At 36.1% G+C, this 21624-nt stretch overlaps 1 long non-coding RNA gene across 1 annotated transcript; it reads left to right on the top strand.

Moving 5' to 3' along the window:
* The first annotated feature begins 773 nt into the window (after window positions 1–773).
* Window positions 774–3566, top strand: LOC136231094 (uncharacterized). The gene is made up of 3 exons (XR_010689674.1): window positions 774–1206; window positions 2431–2620; window positions 3299–3566. It is a non-coding gene; the product is annotated as an uncharacterized lncRNA (long non-coding RNA).
* Window positions 3567–21624: the final 18058 nt, after the last annotated feature.

Genomic DNA, 21624 nt, shown 5'->3' with positions numbered 1-21624 from the left:
GAGTTAGTTTTTAAAGGCTTAATACATTACTCGTACAAAAAATTTATTGACCCTCTGAATTTACATGGTGTCTCGTAACCCCTCTAAACTTGTTTAAAGTGTCATCACTACAAAAAAAAAAAATGTATTTTTGGGTACAAATAGTTGGGGACAAATTTTTTCTTTTGTCCCTGATTATTGTTTTTAAATTAATACGAGGGATAATAATATTTTTTGTCTCCAAATCAATTTAAATTTAAAAATGGGGACAAAGTAAATTAGTTGTATAAAACTTATTAATATGTTGGTTTTATATTAAATAAAGGGGACATTTTTCTTCAAAAGAACAAAAGTTAAGGGGACATTTGAGTTAAGAGTCCCTAATTCTCACCTTTCTTCTTTATGAGCCTTCTTGCTTATCTGCAAGTCCAACCGTCCCCTTTTCTTTTTCTTGTCAAATTCAATCTCTTCTTCTCCTTGTTCCGCCAACTTCGATCTCTTCTTCGCTGGTGAAATTTTCTAAAACCTAAATCTGAAGGATAACAATAAGATTAACTGTAACATCCGTAATTTTAAAGGATGCTTTTCAAAATAAATTTTATAGTATATATTATTATTATAATATTAAAAAAAGTAAATTTATTAATTTTATTATATTAACTGAACCTATTTAATTATTTAATTATTATTTTATATTTTTATTTTTATTATTATTATTATTAATTTTGGAATCAAAATAATAAATTATTTAATTATTGTTGGTTGTAGTTACAGGGGGCGATTTCAGGGTTTTGGGAGGGGAATGAAAAAAAAAACGAAACCTACTTCTCTCTTTCTTTTTCTTATTTTCTTTGATTATATTTTTCTCCATAACTTCATATTCCGGCCACCTCTTGAAACGAAAATCATATCATTAAATTCCTTGTTTCGTGAGGAACATTTGGAGACCACTATTGATATTTTTCTGATCGAAAAATATAGTGACCGGAGCGGGTATTTTGTACCGTGAAAGTATTAGATCTCGGCCTATTAGGCAATTTTAATATTGAATGGCTTGTACTTTTGAACTCCCCTAATCGTTGGCTATCTCGTGATAGTCTCGGTTCGCGATTCCGACATCTCCGGCGAACCTCCGGCGGCCGACCACCGCGTTCCGGCGAACCTCCGGGGAACCAGTAACGGGTTAATTAGAACCCGAATAATTTGATTAGCTTTTTGGAACGAGAGGTAAACTTAATTGCTTATGATTATATACATATGTCTCTATATATATTTATGTGAGTGTCTATTGATATATTGTCATTGAATAATTAAGTATATGTTGAACGAATGATGAGTATTTGATTATCATTTAATTGATATTTGATTTATATATATGGTGATTTGAGATTGGAGTTTCAAATGTTATCTGTATAGTTGAATTTATTAATATAAGGTTTTGTTTCTCTTAAAATCGGATTGCTCATGGATTTAGCTATCGAGATAATTAGTTATGAAATTATACCATGGTATAAAGGTGAATGTATATGAGTTCAGAAGATTGTGAATTATGAAATCGTGTTGGATTATGTTTGAGTTAGAACATAATATAAATAGCTAACTTAAGTGGATAGGTACAATGGTCTTGAGGTTTGTTGATACTATGATCACATACACCTGTCTTGAAAGAGGAGACGATAAGGTGATATTAAATTTTGGATTAGGCTTGGTACTGTGTCTTGCAAGATTAGACGATAGCAGTACCGTTATAAAAGTACTTATATTATGAAGTCTCAAGGTTGTGTGTCTTGCAAGAGTAGACGATAACGCATACCTATTTTGATGTTAAACACCATAAGACCATTAGACATATTTCACTTAAGTTTGGCTAGGGCCTTTAAAATAAATATAATAACTTTAGGGTATTATGTGTAATAAAGAACCCGGTTTGGGATGTTATCTATTTAATTTTAATGATTTCGTGATATATACTATATATGAACTGTAGGTGAATACGTATATATATATATATATAAACATCCCTAATTATGCTTATTGAGTAGGCAGCTCACCAATTGTCATGTTGAAATTTTCAGGCTAGGTTCAGAGGTTCTCCTATTTACTAGATTTTCAGGTCTACACTGCATTCATGATGGCCAACACAACCGTCTCATTCCTATTAACAATTTCATTGACATTCATTAGGATTTATTATATTATTGGATTTGATTATTTGCTTAATTCTAAGTGAACATTATTGACGGGTTAAATTGTTTGGTTGGTTATTTAATTCTTGGGTTATGAGATTTTGGTAGACGGACATAAATGAGGAGCATTTATGTAGTTATATTGGTGTTTGTGCTTAATTATGATAATTGCTTGGTTTTTATATGTTTTCAATGTGACCCGGGACGGGGGTTACATTAACGTGCTAAATCCTTTCTCTTTCCTTCCAAATACACTAAAATACAGGGAACCAAAGAGAAAGTCTAACGGCCAGACTTATTGGAGTATATAGTTGCATATTGCCTTGAGAGAAAACAAGAGATCGATCTAGTAAGGTAAGCTCAAGATGGCAGGAATTGGGAGAATTATTTCAAATTCAAGACTGGTGAGATTAGGGGATTCAACACTGTTAAACGAGATCACATTATCTCAGTTGGTAATTTTCTTCAATTTTATTTTTTAATTATGAATTTATTAATTCTAATTTTGGTTTCCCTCTTCTAATTAATTATCTAGAGTAAACGTTTTTATTATATAATATATCTTAATAAAATTGGTTAAAATAATTTGAAATTTTAGAGGGTAATATTACCGCCAAATCTTGATACACTAAGCCATGCTGATACACACGTTAACACACACGTTTCTTTTTTTTATAAACACTGATTTCCTATGGTTTTTTAAAATCAATCTGCCAATTTCTTTTTCGAATTATTGTAAGTAAACACTTTCTGATTCTATATTTTTTATTCACTTCCAGTTATCAATCTCTTATTGTCTATTGAATATTGATTTCTGATTTTTTCTAAAATCAATTGGTCATTTTGTTCTTCAAATTATTGTAAGTAAACACTTCTGATTTTATATTTATGATTCACATCTAATTATCAACATCTTCTTGTCCATTGAACATTGATTTTTTATTTTGTATTGAAATGATGTGTGATATAGCTCTATAATGAAAAAAAAACCTTAATTTTATATTTTTACATGTTTAAAATATCAACAAACTATCACAAACAAAATATAGCAATAGTCTGACTTCATTGGGATAGTTACTCTAATGCACAAATATCGATAATGTAAATGTGATTTTCGTTTTCATTTATGACAGGATGCGTCAATTCTTGGCAGAGATAGCAAACGATTTGTCTTAGCATCAATTAACGAGCATAGTTCAGGTTTGCATATCAATTTTATGTATTGTTTGATTGGTGACATTTCTTTTTGTTATCCATGCATAGTGGTGCAAAAAAAACAATTAAATAAGAGTTGTGTAGCTACCATTTATTATTCTGTAAATGGTTTTCACTGCTGCTCTCTTGAATTCTTCATTTTTTTTATTTGGTTTTTGTTGTTAAAAAGGTTCACCTTATATTTTCGAGCTCATTATAGTTGCTCTGCCTTCTTTTGAAGAATATAATGTGCCCGAACCGGTCCAGCCTGTTGGTGTGCCCTAGTTCATAGGCATTGGTTCTTATAAAATGTATTTGTGTCACATTAATAAAGGCATTAATCTAGTTCATTTATATCTTGTGCTATAATATGAATAGAGAATCCATTGATTGATAATCATAAAACCATATCCCAAGTCTATTCTATCATGGGAATGATTAGGACCACAGACTTGTATATTCGACGACTGTATGGTAGCAATTGATACTAGCCATAGCACTTGATAAGTCAGTTGTGAATATGGGTACATGTTGTATACATGTGACTGGATCGATCCGTCCGAGAAAACTACATGGTGGTTGTGTCATTAGTTTTCTTAAGTAGGTCTCTAACTGTCTTCAGACTAGATTTCATTATAATATCAATGTGGGAGCCGGTTCACTTTGACATACGCCTAACAAGTCTGTAACAGGATGCCAAATACGGGTATGATTGGGTGAACAGGTGAACACATTAGTATTGATAGTGAAGTGATGGAATTACCACTCACATAACAGTGAGATGATATCACAGGCCACTTGATAAGTGAGATTGATAAGTGTGTGGCCACACCCTGATAAGTAGTTTACTTATCTGATTCATTAATCTACTTAAGATCAAGAAATATCATAAACATCAGAGAGGATGACAGCCGCCATGCCTCTAGTTTATAATATAGATATCAAATGGTAAAAGAAGTTAAGAGATAACTACAGGGTCTCTGCATCTTTAGACTGCTGAAATAGCTGTATTGGTTAGGGGCAGTAATGGTTTGCTAGAACCCACTTACTGTCTGTGGGCCATGAGCCCACTGCTAGCTAAGGACAGTCCCATAGGATCGTGCACATTGAACATCTGAGTTAGAACTTATAGAACGGTACACTGGAGGGATGAGATTAATTAATTGGTTGACGGTAAAATGTCAAGGTAATTAATTGGTGGTTAATTGATCGATTAATTGATACTTTGTATTAATGTAATTGATTAATGGATTTAGGCGTTGAGTATTTAATTGGTTAATTAGTTTACGGGATGTAATTAATTAATTTGTAAATTAATGAAATTGCATTCGTGAATAATTAATCAAACTAATACGTCAATTTATTAATTAGTGCTATTTATTTAATTAGGGTGATTAAATTTAATCTAATTGTAACTAATTGCATAGAATAAATATTATTGGTATTTATTTAAGTGATTATGTTAGGATTAGATTAGTTTTGTAATTAACCAATTAACCCTAAACCAATTAGGTTTAGGAATAACTACACTATATATAATAAAAGCCTAAAACCTAAATCTAACCTAATTAACTACAACATATTCGGCCAAGAACTAATTGCTTTTAAAAGCAATGAATTTGGGCGGCCACTGATTCATGAAAGTGGATTGTGATTTTATTGGCTAATTACATAATTCCTCCAGTTCATCCTCCGTTCTTCGGCTAGCACCGGTTCTGACTCAATAGCTGTTCGTGCACCTGACTATGGAGATCTTACTACCTTGTGGATTCTTCAGCCGTCTCTAGAAGAGACAGTCCGGGTATGTTTATATCCCTAAACGGATCAAAAGGTTTTATTCAATCAATAGCTAACGGACAAAGATCAAATTAAAGGGATTAGAAATAAATTTTAAACCGCAATTCCGCTGCGCTACAGTTGATTAACTGGCTATAATCCCTAACAGTGGTATCAGAGCCATGGTTTAGTCCGTTTTGATTGATTGAAAATTAATAAGATTTGGTTTTTATTATTTTTCCAAATCAGTTTTGAGAATTCCTATTAATTCCTCGTGTAGAAATTGTTCTAGGAAGTTTTCTATTTATTATTTCGGTATGTATTTTGTATTATTTGGTTCTGAAATTATTTTTGAAATAATTGAAAATTAAATAAAGAAATACAGCAGCATTTTTTTTATTAAACAGTGATTAAAAAAATAGTTTCGGACACGGAATAGCAGTCGCGGGACTGCTGTCCGCGAACAGCAGCCCCGCGGCTGCTGTTGGGCGGACAGTAGCACTAATGTTGTCCGTTAGACAGCAGCCACGGGGCTGCTGTATGCGAACAGCAGCCCCGTCGCTGTCCCGGGTCCGTTAAAAATTTAGAATTTGTTTAATTTTGGATTTGACGGGACTGATTTTAATCTTTAAATTTTTCTCGGGTAATTTTAATAAAATCAGGGCCCTAATACCGTTTAATTTATTAAACGTGCTTTGAATAAAAATTAATTGGTATTAAAATGTTTTTGATTGGCATGCATATTTAATTTTAATCGAATTGATTATTTGTATAAAATTGAATATGGTTAATTTGTGAAATTGGCCCAATAGACCGTGACACCGGTTTAAATTGGGAGGGCTAAATTTTAGATATGTGACGATCCTAAAAATTAAGTGGGAGCGAAATTATAATTTTGCATACAAATGGATGTTAACCGTTTGGGCCTTTATGGGCCTTAGTCACATATGGTAAAATTGGCGATTTCACCCTAAGTAACTCGGCTTAACTTTATTAGATGATTTTGGAATGCCATGATCATGCATTATATTTGTATGTCTTACCGTGCAGCAATGTGTTATAGAGTTCTATGGGCCCTAAATTAAAGTCGGTTTGTAATTTAATTTGTTTTGGGAAATATGGCCTGCGTGCCATTCTTTCATTAATGTAATTTTAGAATAGGTTCTATTCATAAAATTGTAATTGGTCGTGAAGAAGCCCAGATGGTCCAAGCCCATGGTGGGAGTCCAAGGAGACTTGAAGCAAGCCGGTGAAGATTAGATAGTATATCTAGTTTCACTAGGATGTATTATAAGGCCCATAGAGTCTCTATGTTTATTTTGATTATACAATTGCTTAGTATAACATGAAATATAAGTAGAAACGATCACCAGATCATCACCCGCGATAATTATATGTTAAAGCCGTATCACTTAATTAATCCGGATAATGAAATATTGAGTCGCTTAAAAGTGCTTTCCAGATTCACACCTCTTCCTCCCAGCTAGTGCTACAGTGTATGACGTGCCCTAGCAGGTATGCTGTAGTAATTAGTGGGCCGTCGAGGGTTAGGATACTTCGGTGTGGCTAACATGTGTATGGTGGTTGGACTCAACGTGGGTAGCATTAGCTCAGAGCGGGCCCTAAGCACAGATGGGCTAAGTGTCACAAAGCCCATCAAACCAAGAGTCCTTGTGGAGGATTGGATAGTTTATCCTACCAAATCGTCAATGGTCGACGACGGAGCCTAGCTCGGTCTATTATTGATGGATTGTGGATCTTGGTCAAGACAGCCAAATAAATATCACCAATAGCGAATTAAAATGGATTATTAATTTGATCTTTGGCTTAAGCCCTTTATTCTAACTCTAATGTAATTTTTCCACGTAGATTAAACTCCACATCAAAATTACACAAAAAGAAAATTAAATGGCTGCAACAAGCAACAACTCACTCAGACCACTCCTGGAAAAGGAAAAGCTTTCAGGGACTAATTTCCTTGACTAGTCCAGGAACTTGCAAATAGTTCTTAGACACGAGTCGAAGGAATATGTGCTGACTGATGCCTTACCAGCAGCTTGTCATGCAGGTCGGGGCGTAACCGTTGATCAAATAGCGGGGTACGACCGACATGTTAAGGATGACAGAGATGTGTCATGCATTATGCTGGGTACCATGGTTCCTGATCTTCAGAAACAGTTCATGGAGCAGCACGCCTTTGAGATCATGGATCAACTCAAAAGGATGTTCCAAGATCAAGCTCGTTAGGAAATATACTTGACAACAAAGGCGCTATGCAGCACTACGATGCAAGCCGGGACTTCTGTTAGCACACACGTGCTAACGTTGAAGGGTTTTATTGACACATTGTCAAGGCTTGGCTCACCAGTGCATGCACAACTAGCAGTCGACATCATTATTGGATCACTTCCGGCATCCTACAATCAGTTTATCATGCACTACCATATGCAGGGCATTGATAAGTCTGTAGTAGAATTGCATGGCATGTTGAAACTTGCTGAGCAATCCTACAAGAGGACTCCAGAAGTGTTGCTGGTTAACAAAGGGAACGTGCTTAAGGGAAAGGCCAAGTCCAAGTCCAAAGTGAAGGCCCAAAAGGTCAAGCCCAAGGCTAGGAAGGCGGCAGCTCCTAAGGGTAGGTTGGCCTCGACAGATGATATCTGTCACGAGTGAAATGAGAAGGGACACTGGAAGAACGTGTGTCCAAAGCTAAGGGAGAAACATAAGGCTAAAGCTTCTGGTTCTGGCATTTATGTTGTTGAGATAAATCTGGCTATTTCTACATCTTGGGTTTTAGACACTGGATGTGGTACTCACATTTGTTCAAATGTGCAGGGACTGAGAAATAGGAGGTTGTTAGGATCTGGTGAAGTGGATCTTCGAGTCGGAAATGGTGCTCATGTAGAGGCCTTGGAGATCGGAGATTACACTTTAGAGATGCCTACTGGTTTAGTTTTAGAACTTAGAGATTGTTGTTTTGTACCTGCAATGCGCAGGAACATTATCTCAGTTTCTATGTTGGATATTTCCGGTTTTAATTTTAATATTGGACGTGGTATGATTTCTATACATCGTGGCAATATTGTTTATGGAACCGCATTTCTAGAAAATGGTTTATATATCCTTGATCTAAAACATAACGAATCAATCTATAACATAAAAGCTAAAAGGATTAAGACTAATAAACTGAATCCTACATATATCTGGCACTGTCGTCTTGGCCACATAAATGAGAAACGCATAACTAGGCTTTACTCTAGTGGAGTGCTAGGGTCATTCGACATACAGTCTTATGACACATGTGAATCTTGTTTAAGAAGGAAGATGACAAAGGCGTTTTTTCACCAAAACTGGTGAAAGGGCCATAGAGCCGTTGGAGCTGATACACTCAGATGTATGCGGTCCAATGAGCACCAGTGCCGGATCTGGTTTTCTGTACTTTGTTACCTTCACAGATGACTATAGCCGGTATGGGTATGTGTATCTGATGAAACATAAATCTGAAACTCTTCTGAGATTCAAAGATTTCAAAAATGAAGTAGAAAATCAACTTGGCAAGAAAGTAAAAGCGCTCCAGTCTGATAGACGGGGCGAATACTTGAGCAAAGAGTTTGTCTCATTCTTGAGAGAGTGTGGGATCGTTTCCCAACTCACTCCTCCTGGTACACCCCAATAGAATGGAGTGTCAAAACGAGGAACAGGACCCTGCTCGACATGGTCCGCTCAATGATGAGTCAACCTTCTCTCCCTATCTCCTTTTGGGGATTTGCTTTGGAAACTGCTACTCATATAATTAACAATACACCGAGCAAGGCAGTTGAAGGAACACCATATGAATTATGGATGGGCTGAAAGCCCAACGTTTCCTTCATGAAGATTTGGGGCTTTGATGCACATGTCAAGAAATTGATAAGTGGCAAATTAGAGTCCAGATCTGTTAAATGCCAGTTCGTGGGTTACCCTAAGGAAACTAAGGGTTATTACTTCTACAACCCATCTGAGAATAAAACATTCGTGGCTAGGTTTGCAATCTTTTTGGAAAAGGAATTCCTTTCCAAAGTAGACAGTGGGAGTGATATTGATCTCGTTGAGATTCAAGACTCACAAACTCCTGCAGCTCATGCTGAGGGTGCTTTAGGAACCGATATAGATCCTCAAAACATTGAGGAGGCTAAACCGGTAATACAGGTGGTGTTTCAAGTAGATTCGTACAGAATTCTGATGAACCCTGTGTGTATATGAAATTCAGTGGGAGCATATCCATTTTCCTAATAATGTATGTCGATGACATACTACTCATTGGAGGCAATATGTTCACACTGCAAGATCAAGCAGTGGTTGAGTAAATGCTTCACAATGAAAGACTTAGGAGAAGCCGATCAAGATCTACAAGGTTAGATCCAACCGACTTCTAGGCTTGAGTCAGGCATCGTACATAGACAAGAATCCATCATGTACTCTATGTTATGTACAAGGCCAGATGTTGTGTGTTGCACCAAACATGACTAGTCGGTGCCAGTTAAACCCCGATAAGGAACACTGGAAGACAGTCAAAGCAATCCTAAAGTACCTTAACCGTACCAAGGATGTTTTTCTTAGTATTTGATGGGTAGAAGGAATGGAAATATCAGGTTACACTGATCGAGACTTTGAGGATGATAACCAGTCACATACTGGTTATGGATTTCTCCTGAATGGCGATGCCATTAATTGGAGATCCTTAAAGTAGCCAACCATTGCCGATTTTATGACGGAAGCTAAGTACATCATTGCATGCGATGATGCAGAGGAAGTAGTTTGGATTAAGAAGTTCATAACTGATTTAGGAGTAGGTCAAACTCTCTTAAGATCAGTTGATGTTTTCTATGACAATACAGGGGTCATAGCACAAGCACTGGATCCCATGTCACACAAGAGATCCAAACGCGTACTTAGATAGTAACACCTTACCCGGTGACATTACATTGTAGAGGGTTGACACTGAGAACAATTTCGCTGGTCAGTTTACCAAGGCAATCGGTAGTACTAGATCTATAGTGTTTAGGGCAATACCCACTTGGAACTAGTTCAAGTGGGAGACTGTTGGTGTGCCCTAGTTCATAGGCATTGGTTCTTATAAAATGTATTTGTGTCATATTAATAAAGGCATTAATCTAGTTCATTTATATCTTGTGCTATAATATGAATAGAGAATCCATTGATTGATAATCATAAAACCATATCCCAAGTCTATTCTATTATAGGAATGATTAGGACCACAGACTTGTATATTCGACGACTGTATGGTAGCAATTGATACTAGCCATAGCACTTGATAAGTCAGTTGTGAATATGGGTACATGTTGTATACATGTGACTGGATCGATCCGCCCGAGAAAACTACATGGTGGTTGTGTCATTAGTTTTCTTAAGTAGGTCTCTAACTGTCTTCAGACTAGATTTCATTATAATATCAATGTGGGAGCCGGTTCACTTTGACATACGCCTAACAGGTCTGTAACAGGATGCCAGATACGGGTATGATTGGGTGAACAGGTGAACACATTAGTATTGATAGTGAAGTGATGGAATTACCACTCACATAATAGTGAGATGATATCACAGGCCACTTGATAAGTGAGATTGATAAGTGTGTGGCCACACCTTGATAAGTAGTTTACTTATCTGATTCATTAATCTACTTAAGATCAAGAAATATCATAAACATCAGAGAGGATGACAGCCGCCATGCCTCTAGTTTATAATATAGATATCAAATGGTAAAAGAAGTTAAGAGATAACTACAGGGTCTCTGCATCTTTAGACTGCTGAAATAGCTGTATTGGTTAGGGGCAGTAATGGTTTGCTAGAACCCACTTACTGTCTGTGGGCCATGAGCCCACAGCTAGCTAAGGACAGTCCCATAGGATCGTGCACATTGAACATCTGAGTTAGAACTTATAGAACGGTACACTGGAGGGATGAGATTAATTAATTGGTTGACGGTAAAATGTCAAGGTAATTAATTGGTGGTTAATTGATCGATTAATTGATACTTTGTATCAATGTAATTGATTAATGGATTTAGGCGTTGAGTATTTAATTGGTTAATTAGTTTACGGGATGTAATTAATTAATTTGTAAATTAATGAAATTGCATTCGTGAATAATTAATCAAACTAATACGTCAATTTATTAATTAGTGTTATTTATTTAATTGGGGTGATTAAATTTAATCTAATTGTAACTAATTGCATAGAATAAATATTATTGGTATTTATTTAAGTGATTATGTTAGGATTAGATTAGTTTTGTAATTAACCAATTAACCCTAAACCAATTAGGTTTAGGAATAACTACACTATATATAATAAAAGCCTAAAACCTAAATCTAACCTAATTAACTACAGCATATTCGGCCAAGAACTAATTGCTTTTAAAAGCAATGAATTTGGGCGGCCACTGATTCATGAAAGTGGATTGTGATTTTATTGGCTAATTACATAATTCCTCCAGTTCATCCTCCGTTCTTCGGCTAGCACCGGTTCTGACTCAATAGCTGTTCGTGCACCTGACTATGGAGATCTTACTACCTTGTGGATTCTTCAGCCGTCTCTAGAAGAGACAGTCCGGGTATGTTTATATCCCTAAACGGATCAAAAGGTTTTATTCAATCAATGGCTAACGGATAAAGATCAAATTAAAGGGATTAGAAATAAATTTTAAACCGCAATTCCGCTGCGCTACAGTTGATTAACTGGCTATAATCCCTAACACAGCCAAACCAGGTTGTTTTAAGGGTTGTATTCCCCGAAAGCTTCTAGTTAGTCTCCAGTATTTAAGGTTCTAGTGGCATTCCTGCTATTCTTGTTGTAGGCGTAGTAGCTTCTTTCATCCAGCCCGACACATATAATTCCTTTTCCATGCCTGTGCTTTGACCTCTTTCTATACTCAATATAGATAGAATGACGAACGATAACAATATACCATATATAATATAACATTCATTTGTAATGAAAGGGAATTGAGAAGGAGAAGGATTTGAATCCAATAATTGTAAGAAAGCAACCTTTGAATCCTATAGCATTGTTAGCTACCCTTTTACCCATGACGATGTAATTAGGAGAGATTGAGATTAGTTATTAAAAGTGAATTACTATACCCAGCCTCAAATTCCCACCCCTAGCCCTGTGAAAAGACTGAAATACCCTTTAGACAATTTTTAGAATTTTCAAATTCTCTCAAACAATCTAAACTCTCTTTAATCTAATCCGGACTAATTTATCAATAAAAACATGGATCGGTAAAGGAAAGGGACCTATGATACGTATTTCCGTTTGATTTTGATGTTTTTTGCATCGGATTTTGCTGTTATTCAAAATCGGAATCGGGATATGGGGCGTGTGAAGATCACGCCGTCACTTCTAGTGCGGCGTATGAACATCACGCCGCACCACAGGTGAAGGCGTGATAGCCTCATGCCTCACCACAGGTGACGGTATGATATTCATACGCTGTCACCTGTGGTGCGGCGTGATAGCCTCATGCCTCACCACAGGTGACGGTATGATATTCATACGCCGTCACCTGTGGTGCGGCGTGATGTTCATACGCCCTCACAATGGTGACGGCGTGATAGCCTCACGCCTCACCACATGTGTGTTGGGGTTTAGTGTCCTATAGACAATTATTCTAGGATATAAACTTAATGTAAATGAAGTGTTCTTTACATCATTTTTTTTAAATAGATATGGTTTCATAAACTATATAAAGGCAACCTCTTTTAAGAACTAAATAAGTCTAATAAAAGGAAATCCCTAAGTTTGTTTAAAGTGATTATAAAGTGTTCATACAAGTATGAAGTGAGACAAAACTTTATAATAAACTAATAAACTTAAAACCACCCCAAGTCAAGTAATATGTTTAGAAATAGGATTGACATATCACTGTTGAGACTTTCATGTAACAATGTCTTCTGTCGAGATAGAGAGCTGATCTCACAAGCTTCAGATATGCAGATATCTGGACAGTTATATGGATCCAATGAAAGGGAGTTCATTAGGATTGGGGACCCGACTTGAGATAACAGGATGGGTAGATTTATCCTTGTCACATGTTCATCTCATTGGTATTAATAGGTATAAGTAATCCTCATACTCAAAGGAATGTTAATTAGTGATTCTAGATTATGGAATGTGATGCTTTGATCCTGTTGTAACACGATCCATAACAGAGATGACTCTGGGGTGTGAACGGCAGACGTTGCGTATCACAGGAAGTAATTACAGGATAGTTATACATTGGATTGAGCGTTTGTCACTCCCGATAAATGGGAGATACGTCCAAGGATCGCTTGTGGAAGACTTGACTCTAAATCCTTGCAAGGTGATAGCTTAAGACTTGAAATGCAGATTCTCGGCCTGTACAAGTAAAACGAACGTCTCGCTATATGTGACTTGACATTATCCATAGTCATAAGATTCAGTTCAAGGATGTAGTTGATAAAGGATCGAATTATACTGTAACTAATACGGAAAGGTCTACGACAGAATCAACCTGTCTTCTTATAGCTCTAGGGGAATGTTTCGGATTTGCACATTTCGCGTACTCATTCCGTTATGCAAAGATTAAATATAATTCTGAGAAAATTAATTTAATAGTTGCATATGGCTAGAAGCAATAAGAACCTAATGGGTCACACATAAGACTTGGAGCCCAAAAGAGAAACAGATGTTAATTAATTGATGGAAGCCCAACTGAGTCCACTAAGGCCCAGTAAGTAAGGGGAGCGATTTTTATGTATAAAATACATAAAGAAATTAATTTAATTTTAAGCAATCCTAATTAGATTATGATTGTGAATAAATTAATTAAATGATAAATAAGTTAGGAGGTTTAATGAGATTAAATTGCTCCTATTATTATCCTAAAAGGTTATTATTATTATCTTTATATTTAGATATAATTATAGATAATAAATAAGAATTATATTCCGAATTAAATTCTTATTTAGTAACCTAATTCTATCTAACTAGGGTTTAGATACAAGAGAGTATATATACCCCCTTTACATGTAAATTTCAGCTAAGGCTATTGTCTACCGAAAAGAGAGAAATTTTGACCCCTTGTTGAGGATGAGATCATTCACCGCTTCCTTCCATTTCGATTGATTAATCTCTTTCTCTATTCCTTGATCTTGTGTTGATTAATTAGAGGTAATCTATTCTTGATTGCTTTCATACGGTTGAATTCTAACTTGCTTTTGAATTGTGTTTTTGTCTTGTGCTCGGGAACTCGAAGTAAGAGTTGTGGGCACTTCGATTGCAACGGTAGATAGAACATCAAAATGTATTTCCTTCTATCCTTCTTTATATGAAATAACGATTAACGGATCTTGGGTTAATGGAAAAAGGTTAAAAAATTTATATTTCCGTTGCCAAACGTTCGCCTATTTTCCTTTAGTGGTATCAGAGCTTGCGTTAAATCCGTTATTTCATATATGAAAATTAAGAAGTTTTTCAATCAGATTAAATGAATATTTATAGTTAGGTTAATTAACGAAACTCTTTTGATTAATTAATTCTAAAGATAAATAAGTTTTAATTAATTGTTAATTAAAATAGATTATGCATATGTTCCTAATTATTTTGGTTGATAATCATTATAACAAAATCTATTAGTTTTATAGTTAGATTGATAAAAGTTAGTTTTATTATTCTAAAGATAAAACGGAAAATCTTTAATAGGTTTTTCTTATTTTCTGAAAATCGTTTTAAAACCGTTTTAAAACTGATATATATATATATATATATATATATATATATATATATATATATATATATATATATATTATTTAAAAAAATTGGACAGCAGCTCGGGTTGCGCCTCACGGCGCAACCCCACCGCTGTCCTGCGGTTGCTGCCTTGCGGCAGCAACCGCACAGCGGCTGGCCGCCGCTGCCGCAAGGCAGCGGTGGACCAGACGCAGTGGCTGCTGCCAAACGGCAGCAGCCACGTGTTCGGGCCCGGCCCGAAACCTACATATTTTAAAATCGTTTTAAAATAGTTTTTTAAATATATTTATATACATATATGTTTCAGAAATTAATAGTTTTCTATTTTTGATTATCGGATAAAAAAAATTTATTTAAAAGTTTGTTTTACCTATTTGTAAATCAAAAGTATTAAATGAATTAAAATCAAAATAATTGGGATATGCATAAATAAAGTTTTGTATAGTTGTATTAATCTAATAGGTTAATGTAGAAGATACGAAACTGATAGAATTAAAATTGGATGAAAGTTAATTTGATGAGTTAATGTGATTAACCTAAGTATTACATAAGTATTTTATGTAATCAACCAATTAAATTTATTTAATTGAGTCTATGTATGTTTGGAGTTATGGACATATTTGGACCCTCTATTTAGTCTTTTGGTATTTTTGAAATAGGGCCTGCGAGTCCTGCCTATCTACTATCTATTGTAATTTCTCCTGTCATCTAATTCCTTTCAAGTTAATTGAAGTTTTCTTTAGTAGTATAGAAATTAATATGTAATTTCAAGGCGTCATCGAGAAGACGGAGGACCTAAAGAGAAATATGTAATATTTAGTATTTCCCTAGGTTTGACCTTTTATTCCGTCTCTGGCTCGACGGAATAATTTAGATAATATGTCCATAACACCAATGTATGTGTCTGATGTATGCTAAAGCAAATCAAGACTAAGTTAGATTATGAGACTTAAAATAAAAATCCCTCACTAATTAAAAGTTAAGTAAATAAGCAAGTTATTAAAATCGGTTGCCCCTCCCTAATATTATAATTCAGCCGACAGTACTGGGGGCCTTTGGGTTGTTGAGAAAACTCAAGCTCGGGGTCTTATAGTAACACCTGAATTATCGAAAATCGTTCTTTCATGAATATGGGGTAATACTTAAATTAGATTATGATAATTGGATGAGCAAACTCATGTTATCATAAACTAATGGGCAATATGGTTGGGATTAATATGAATAGCATATTAGTTACTAATGTGGTTAGTAACCCAATAACCTAGGAATCACATTAAAGATGTGATTGATTACATGAATCTACCTAACAAATGAGACTAGCTTGTTGAGCAAACTCAAGGTGAAATCTCAGGAGTTAGGATCCTAGCTCACTAAAGGATTTGTGAAATTCTTGGAATTAATATGGAGGGCTATTAATTTGGCAAAATAGTGGGAGCAATTTAAAATGAACTAAAAGACCTATAATTTTAGATTGATGTACTTTAAAGCAAATGAATAACATACGTTTACTTTTTATCACTCTCAGGTTAAATTAAAACACTCTTAAAATCATGACTAAAACCAATCTGCAAAATATACTTACCGATAACAAGTTGAACGGTTCAAACTTCACCGACTGGTTTCGTAACCTCAAAATCGTTTTGAAGTTCGATAAAATATGGTATGTACTTGATACATCGATACCCCCTATCCCAGCTGATGATGCTCCCATCGAAGAGATCGATGCTTACCAAAAGTATAAGGCTGATGACGATCATGCGGGATGCATCATACTTGCATCGATGACACCGGAATTGCAGAGGCAACATGAGGAAATGGATGCCTATTCCATCATCGTGCACCTGAAAGAGTTGTTTGGGAAACAAACTCGGTGTGAACGCTACGAGATATCAAAATTGCTATATCGTTGCAGGATGCAAGAGGGCACATCTGTAATGACACATTATGTCAAGATGATTGGCTATATTACCAAGCTTTCTAGTATTGAATTTGCGATGGATAACGAACTAAGTGTAGACTTAATTCTTCAATCCCTCCCAGAGAGTTATTCGCAGTTCATCATGAACTAGCAAATGAATGACTTGCAAACCTCTCTTGAAGAGCTTGCAAACATGCTCAAGACAGTTGAGCCCAATATGAAAAAAGACAAGGCAATACCGGCTCTTGTCATAGAGGGATCAAAGAAGAGGAAGGGGAATTTTCCCAATCCTAAACATCCCAAGAAAGGCAAGAGGGTCATGCCCACTAGAGCTAAAGGAAAGGAAGTGAAGAAGCCCAAAGGAGAGTGCCACTTCTGTGGTAAAGATGGGCATTGGAGAAGGAACTGCAAGGAGTACCTAGCCTCCCTCAAGAAGGGAAAAGACGGTGCTTCAACATCTGGTATGTTTTATATTGAAATAAATACAAATTCACAGTCTGAATCTTGGGTACTTGATACCGGATGTGGATCTCATATTTGTACAAATATGCAGGAACTAAATCGGACTAAGGAATTGAAGAAATGAAGCATAAACTTGCGAGTAGGAAATGGAGCAAGACTTGTCGCCCTCGCTGTTGGAGATTATGCTTTGAGTTTGCCCTCTGGGCTTGTAATAGAATTAGGGAACTGTTTGTATGTTCCAGAAATGTCCAGAAACATTATTTCTATTAGCCGTCTTGTTGACGACGGTTTACATATTTCAATAAAAGACAAACATTGTGAGTTTTATAGAGATGGGATTTTCTATTTTTCAGGAATATCACAAAATGGGATTTATGTGCTAGATGACAAAATTTATGTATTCGCGATTGATACCAAAAGACATAAGCTAGATAATTCGACTTACTTGTGGCATTGTCGTTTAGGCCATATAAACAAAAGATGCATCCTTAAGCTACATCAAGATGGGCTTATAGATTCAATTGATTCTAAATCATTGGAAACATGCGAAGCATGTTTAAAAGGTAAAATGACAAAGACACCCTCTAGCAATAAAGGTGAGCGTGTATCAGACACTCTAGGATTAATACATTCAGATGTATGCGGTCCTATGTCAGTCCAAGCAAGAGGAGGATTCAGATACTTCATAAGCTTCATAGACGACCATACCAGATATGGTTATATTTACTTGATGAAGCACAAGTCCGAAGCTTTTGAGAAATTCAAATGCTTCAAGAATGAAGTAGAAAATCAATTAGGAAAGAAAATAAAAATACTTCGATCCAATCGAGGTGGCGAATATCTTTCAGATGATTTTCTGAATTATCTAACTGAATGTGGGATATGCTCACAATGGACATCTCCCTATACACCACAACACAATGGTGTATCCGAAAGGAGGAACCGTACCTTACTAGATATGGTACGATCTATGATGAGCATATCATTAATTCCAAAGACATTCTGGGGCTATGCCTTAGAAACTGCCCTCTTCACCCTAAATCGAGTACCAACTAAATCCGCTAGTTCCACACCATATGAATTGTTCGTTGGTAGGAAACCCACGTTCTCATTCATGAGAGTATGGGGTTTTTCAGCATTTGTCAAATGCGTAGCGTCAGACAAGCTAGATTCTAAATCTGACAAATGTTTCTTCATTGGATATCCTAAGGAAACTATAGGGTATTACTTCTATCATCCAGATGATCAGAAAGTAATAGTATCCAAGAACGCAACCTTCTTGGAGAAAGAGTTTCTCGAAGAAACAGAAAATGGAAGCATGATTGAACTTGATGAAGTTCAAGAAGAACAAACACCGACTGAAACAACAGAGGCGGTTGAGGAACCCGAAGCAGTCCCATTGGATGAGACTCAAGTGCCACCCATTCGTAGATCACAAAGAGTTCGTGAACTCCCAATTAGATATGGTTTTCTAGTGGGAGATGGTGATGAGGTTCCCGTGTTAGACGACGAACCCGAAAACTATGAAGAGGCTCTTACCAGTCCAGATTCTAAAGCATGGCTCGAGGCCATGGATTCTGAAATGGATTCCATGTACACCAACCAAGTGTGGACTTTGGTTGATCCAACCGAAGGGATAAAACCCATTGGGTGCAGGTGGATCTTCAAAAAGAAGACTGACATGGATGAAAAGGTTAGCACCTACAAAGCTAGGTTAGTAGCGAAAGGATATCGTCAGAAACAAGGAATTGATTATGACGAAACTTTCTTTCCTGTGGCTATGTCCAAATCAATCAGAATAATGCTCGCTATTGCCGCTCACTACGATTACGAGATTTGGCAAATGGATGTGAAAACAGCTTTCCTAAATGGAAACTTGCTTGAGGATATATATATGATGCAGCCTGAAGGTTTCATATCAAAAGATGCAAACAAGGTTTGCAAACATCAGATATACATTTATGGACTCAAGCAAGCAACTAGAAGCTGGAACAAGCGTTTTGACGAAACCATAAAACAATTTGGTTTCGAACAAAATTGCGAAGAAGCTTGCATTTACAAGAAAGCAAGTGGGAGCTCAGTTGCATTTCTAATATTATATGTGGACGATATATTATTAATGGGAAATGATATAGCTCTGCTACAGTCAGTGAAAGTATGGTTATCAGGTAACTTCTCCATGAAAGACCTTGGTGAAGCAGCTTATATACTTGGTATAAAGATCTACAGAGATAGATCAAGAAGACTGCTTGGTCTTTCATAGGCTACATACATTGAAAAGGTGCTAAAGCGGTTTAGCATGCTTGAATCGAAACGAGGTAACTTACCCATGGTATATGGAGTAAAGTTAAGCAATCATCAATGTCCTAAAACCGAAGATGTTAAGAAATGCATGGATGTAATCCCGTACGCCAGTGCAATCGGTTCGATTATGTATGCTATGCTATGCACTAGACCTGACGTAGCATTCGCGTTAAGTATAACGAGTCGTTATCAAGGTAATCCCGGAGACGAGCATTGGAATGCCGTCAAGAACATTCTTAAGTACTTGAGAAGGACTAAAGACATATGCTTAGTGTACGGAGAAGGGGATCTGAAAATAGAGGGATTTTCAGATGTCAGTCATCTCACAGATGAGAACGATTTTAGATCCCAATCAGGATACCTGTTTATCTTGAATGGGGGCGTGGTCAGTTGGAAGAGTTCCAAACAGGGAAGCGTAGCTTTCTCTACGACAGAGTCAGAGTACATCACTGCTGCGGAAGCAGCAAAGGAAGCGGTTTGGATTAAGAAGTTCATTACTGAACTTGGTGTGGTGCCTGACATTGTAAATCCCATTACTCTGTACTGTGATAACAATGGAGCCATTGCACAAGCAAAGGAACCACGGTCTCATAATGCATCCAAGCATTACCTGAAGCGATACCACATTATAAGAGAGATTGTGGCAAGAGGAGATGTGAGAATAGAAAGAGTACCTACTGAGGACAACGTTGCAGATCCGTTGACAAAGCCCTTAGCCTAGAAAGTACATGATCATCATCTAAGTTCTATTGGGATAAGTTGTAGAAACAATTGGCTTTAGTCCAAGTGGGAGTATGTTGGGGTTTAGTGTCCTATAGACAATTGTTCTAGGATATAAACTTAATGTAAATGAAGTGTTCTTTACATCATTTGTTTTAAATAGATATGGTTTCATAAACTATATAAAGGCAACCTCTTTTAAGAACTAAATAAGTCTAATAAAAGGAAATCCCTAAGTTTGTTTAAAGTGATTATAAAATGTTCATACAAGTATGAAGTGAGACGAAACTTTATAATAAACTAATAAACTTAAAACCACCCCAAGTCAAGTAATATGTTTAGAAATAGGATTGACATATCACTGTTGAGACTTGCATGTAACAATGTCTTCTATCGAGACAGAGAGCTGATCTCACAAGCTTTAGATATGCAGATATCTGGACAGTTACATGGATCCAATGAAAGGGAGTTCATTAGGATTGGGGACCCGACTTGAGATAACAGGATGGGTAGATTTATCCTTGTCACCTGTTCATCTCATTGGTATTAATAGGTATAAGTAATCCTCAGACTCAAAGGAATGTTAATTAGTGATTCTGGATTATGGAATATGATGCTTTGATCCCGTTGTAACACAATCCATAACAGAGATGACTCTAGGGTGTGAACGGCAGACGTTGGGTATCATAGGAAGTAATTGCAGGATAGTTATACATTGGATTGAGCATTTGTCACTCCCGATAAATGGGAGATACGTCCAAGGATCGCTTGTGGAAGACTTGACTCTAAATCCTTGCAAGGTGATAGCTTAAGACTTGAAATGCAGATTTCACTTAACCTATCTAATTGGAGTTAACTCGGCTTGTACAAGTAAAACGAACGTCTCGCTATATGTGACTTGACATTATCCATAGTCATAAGATTCAGTTCAAGGATGTAGTTGATAAAGGATCGAATTATAATGTAACTAATACGGAAAGGTCAACGACAGAATCAACATGTCTTCTTATAGCTCTAGGGGAATGTTTCGGATTTGCTAATCACATTTCGCGTACTCATTCCGTTATGCAAAAATTAAATATAATTCTGAGAAAATTAATTTAATAGTTGCATACGGCTAGAAGCAATAAGAACCTAATGGGTCACATATAAGACTTGGAGCCCAAAAGAGAAACAAATGTTAATTAATTGATGGAAGCCCAACTGAGTCCACTAAGGCCCAGTAAGTAAGGGGGGCGATTTTTATGTATAAAATACATAAAGAAATTAATTTGATTTTAAGCAATCCTAATTAGATTATGATTGTGAATTA

This window comes from Euphorbia lathyris, chromosome 5, assembly GCF_963576675.1.
Source record: "Euphorbia lathyris chromosome 5, ddEupLath1.1, whole genome shotgun sequence".
In the NCBI taxonomy this organism is placed as follows: Eukaryota; Viridiplantae; Streptophyta; class Magnoliopsida; order Malpighiales; family Euphorbiaceae; genus Euphorbia; species Euphorbia lathyris.
The sequence above is the reverse complement of the archived record's forward strand: the minus strand, read 5'-3'. Positions and strand labels throughout refer to the sequence as shown.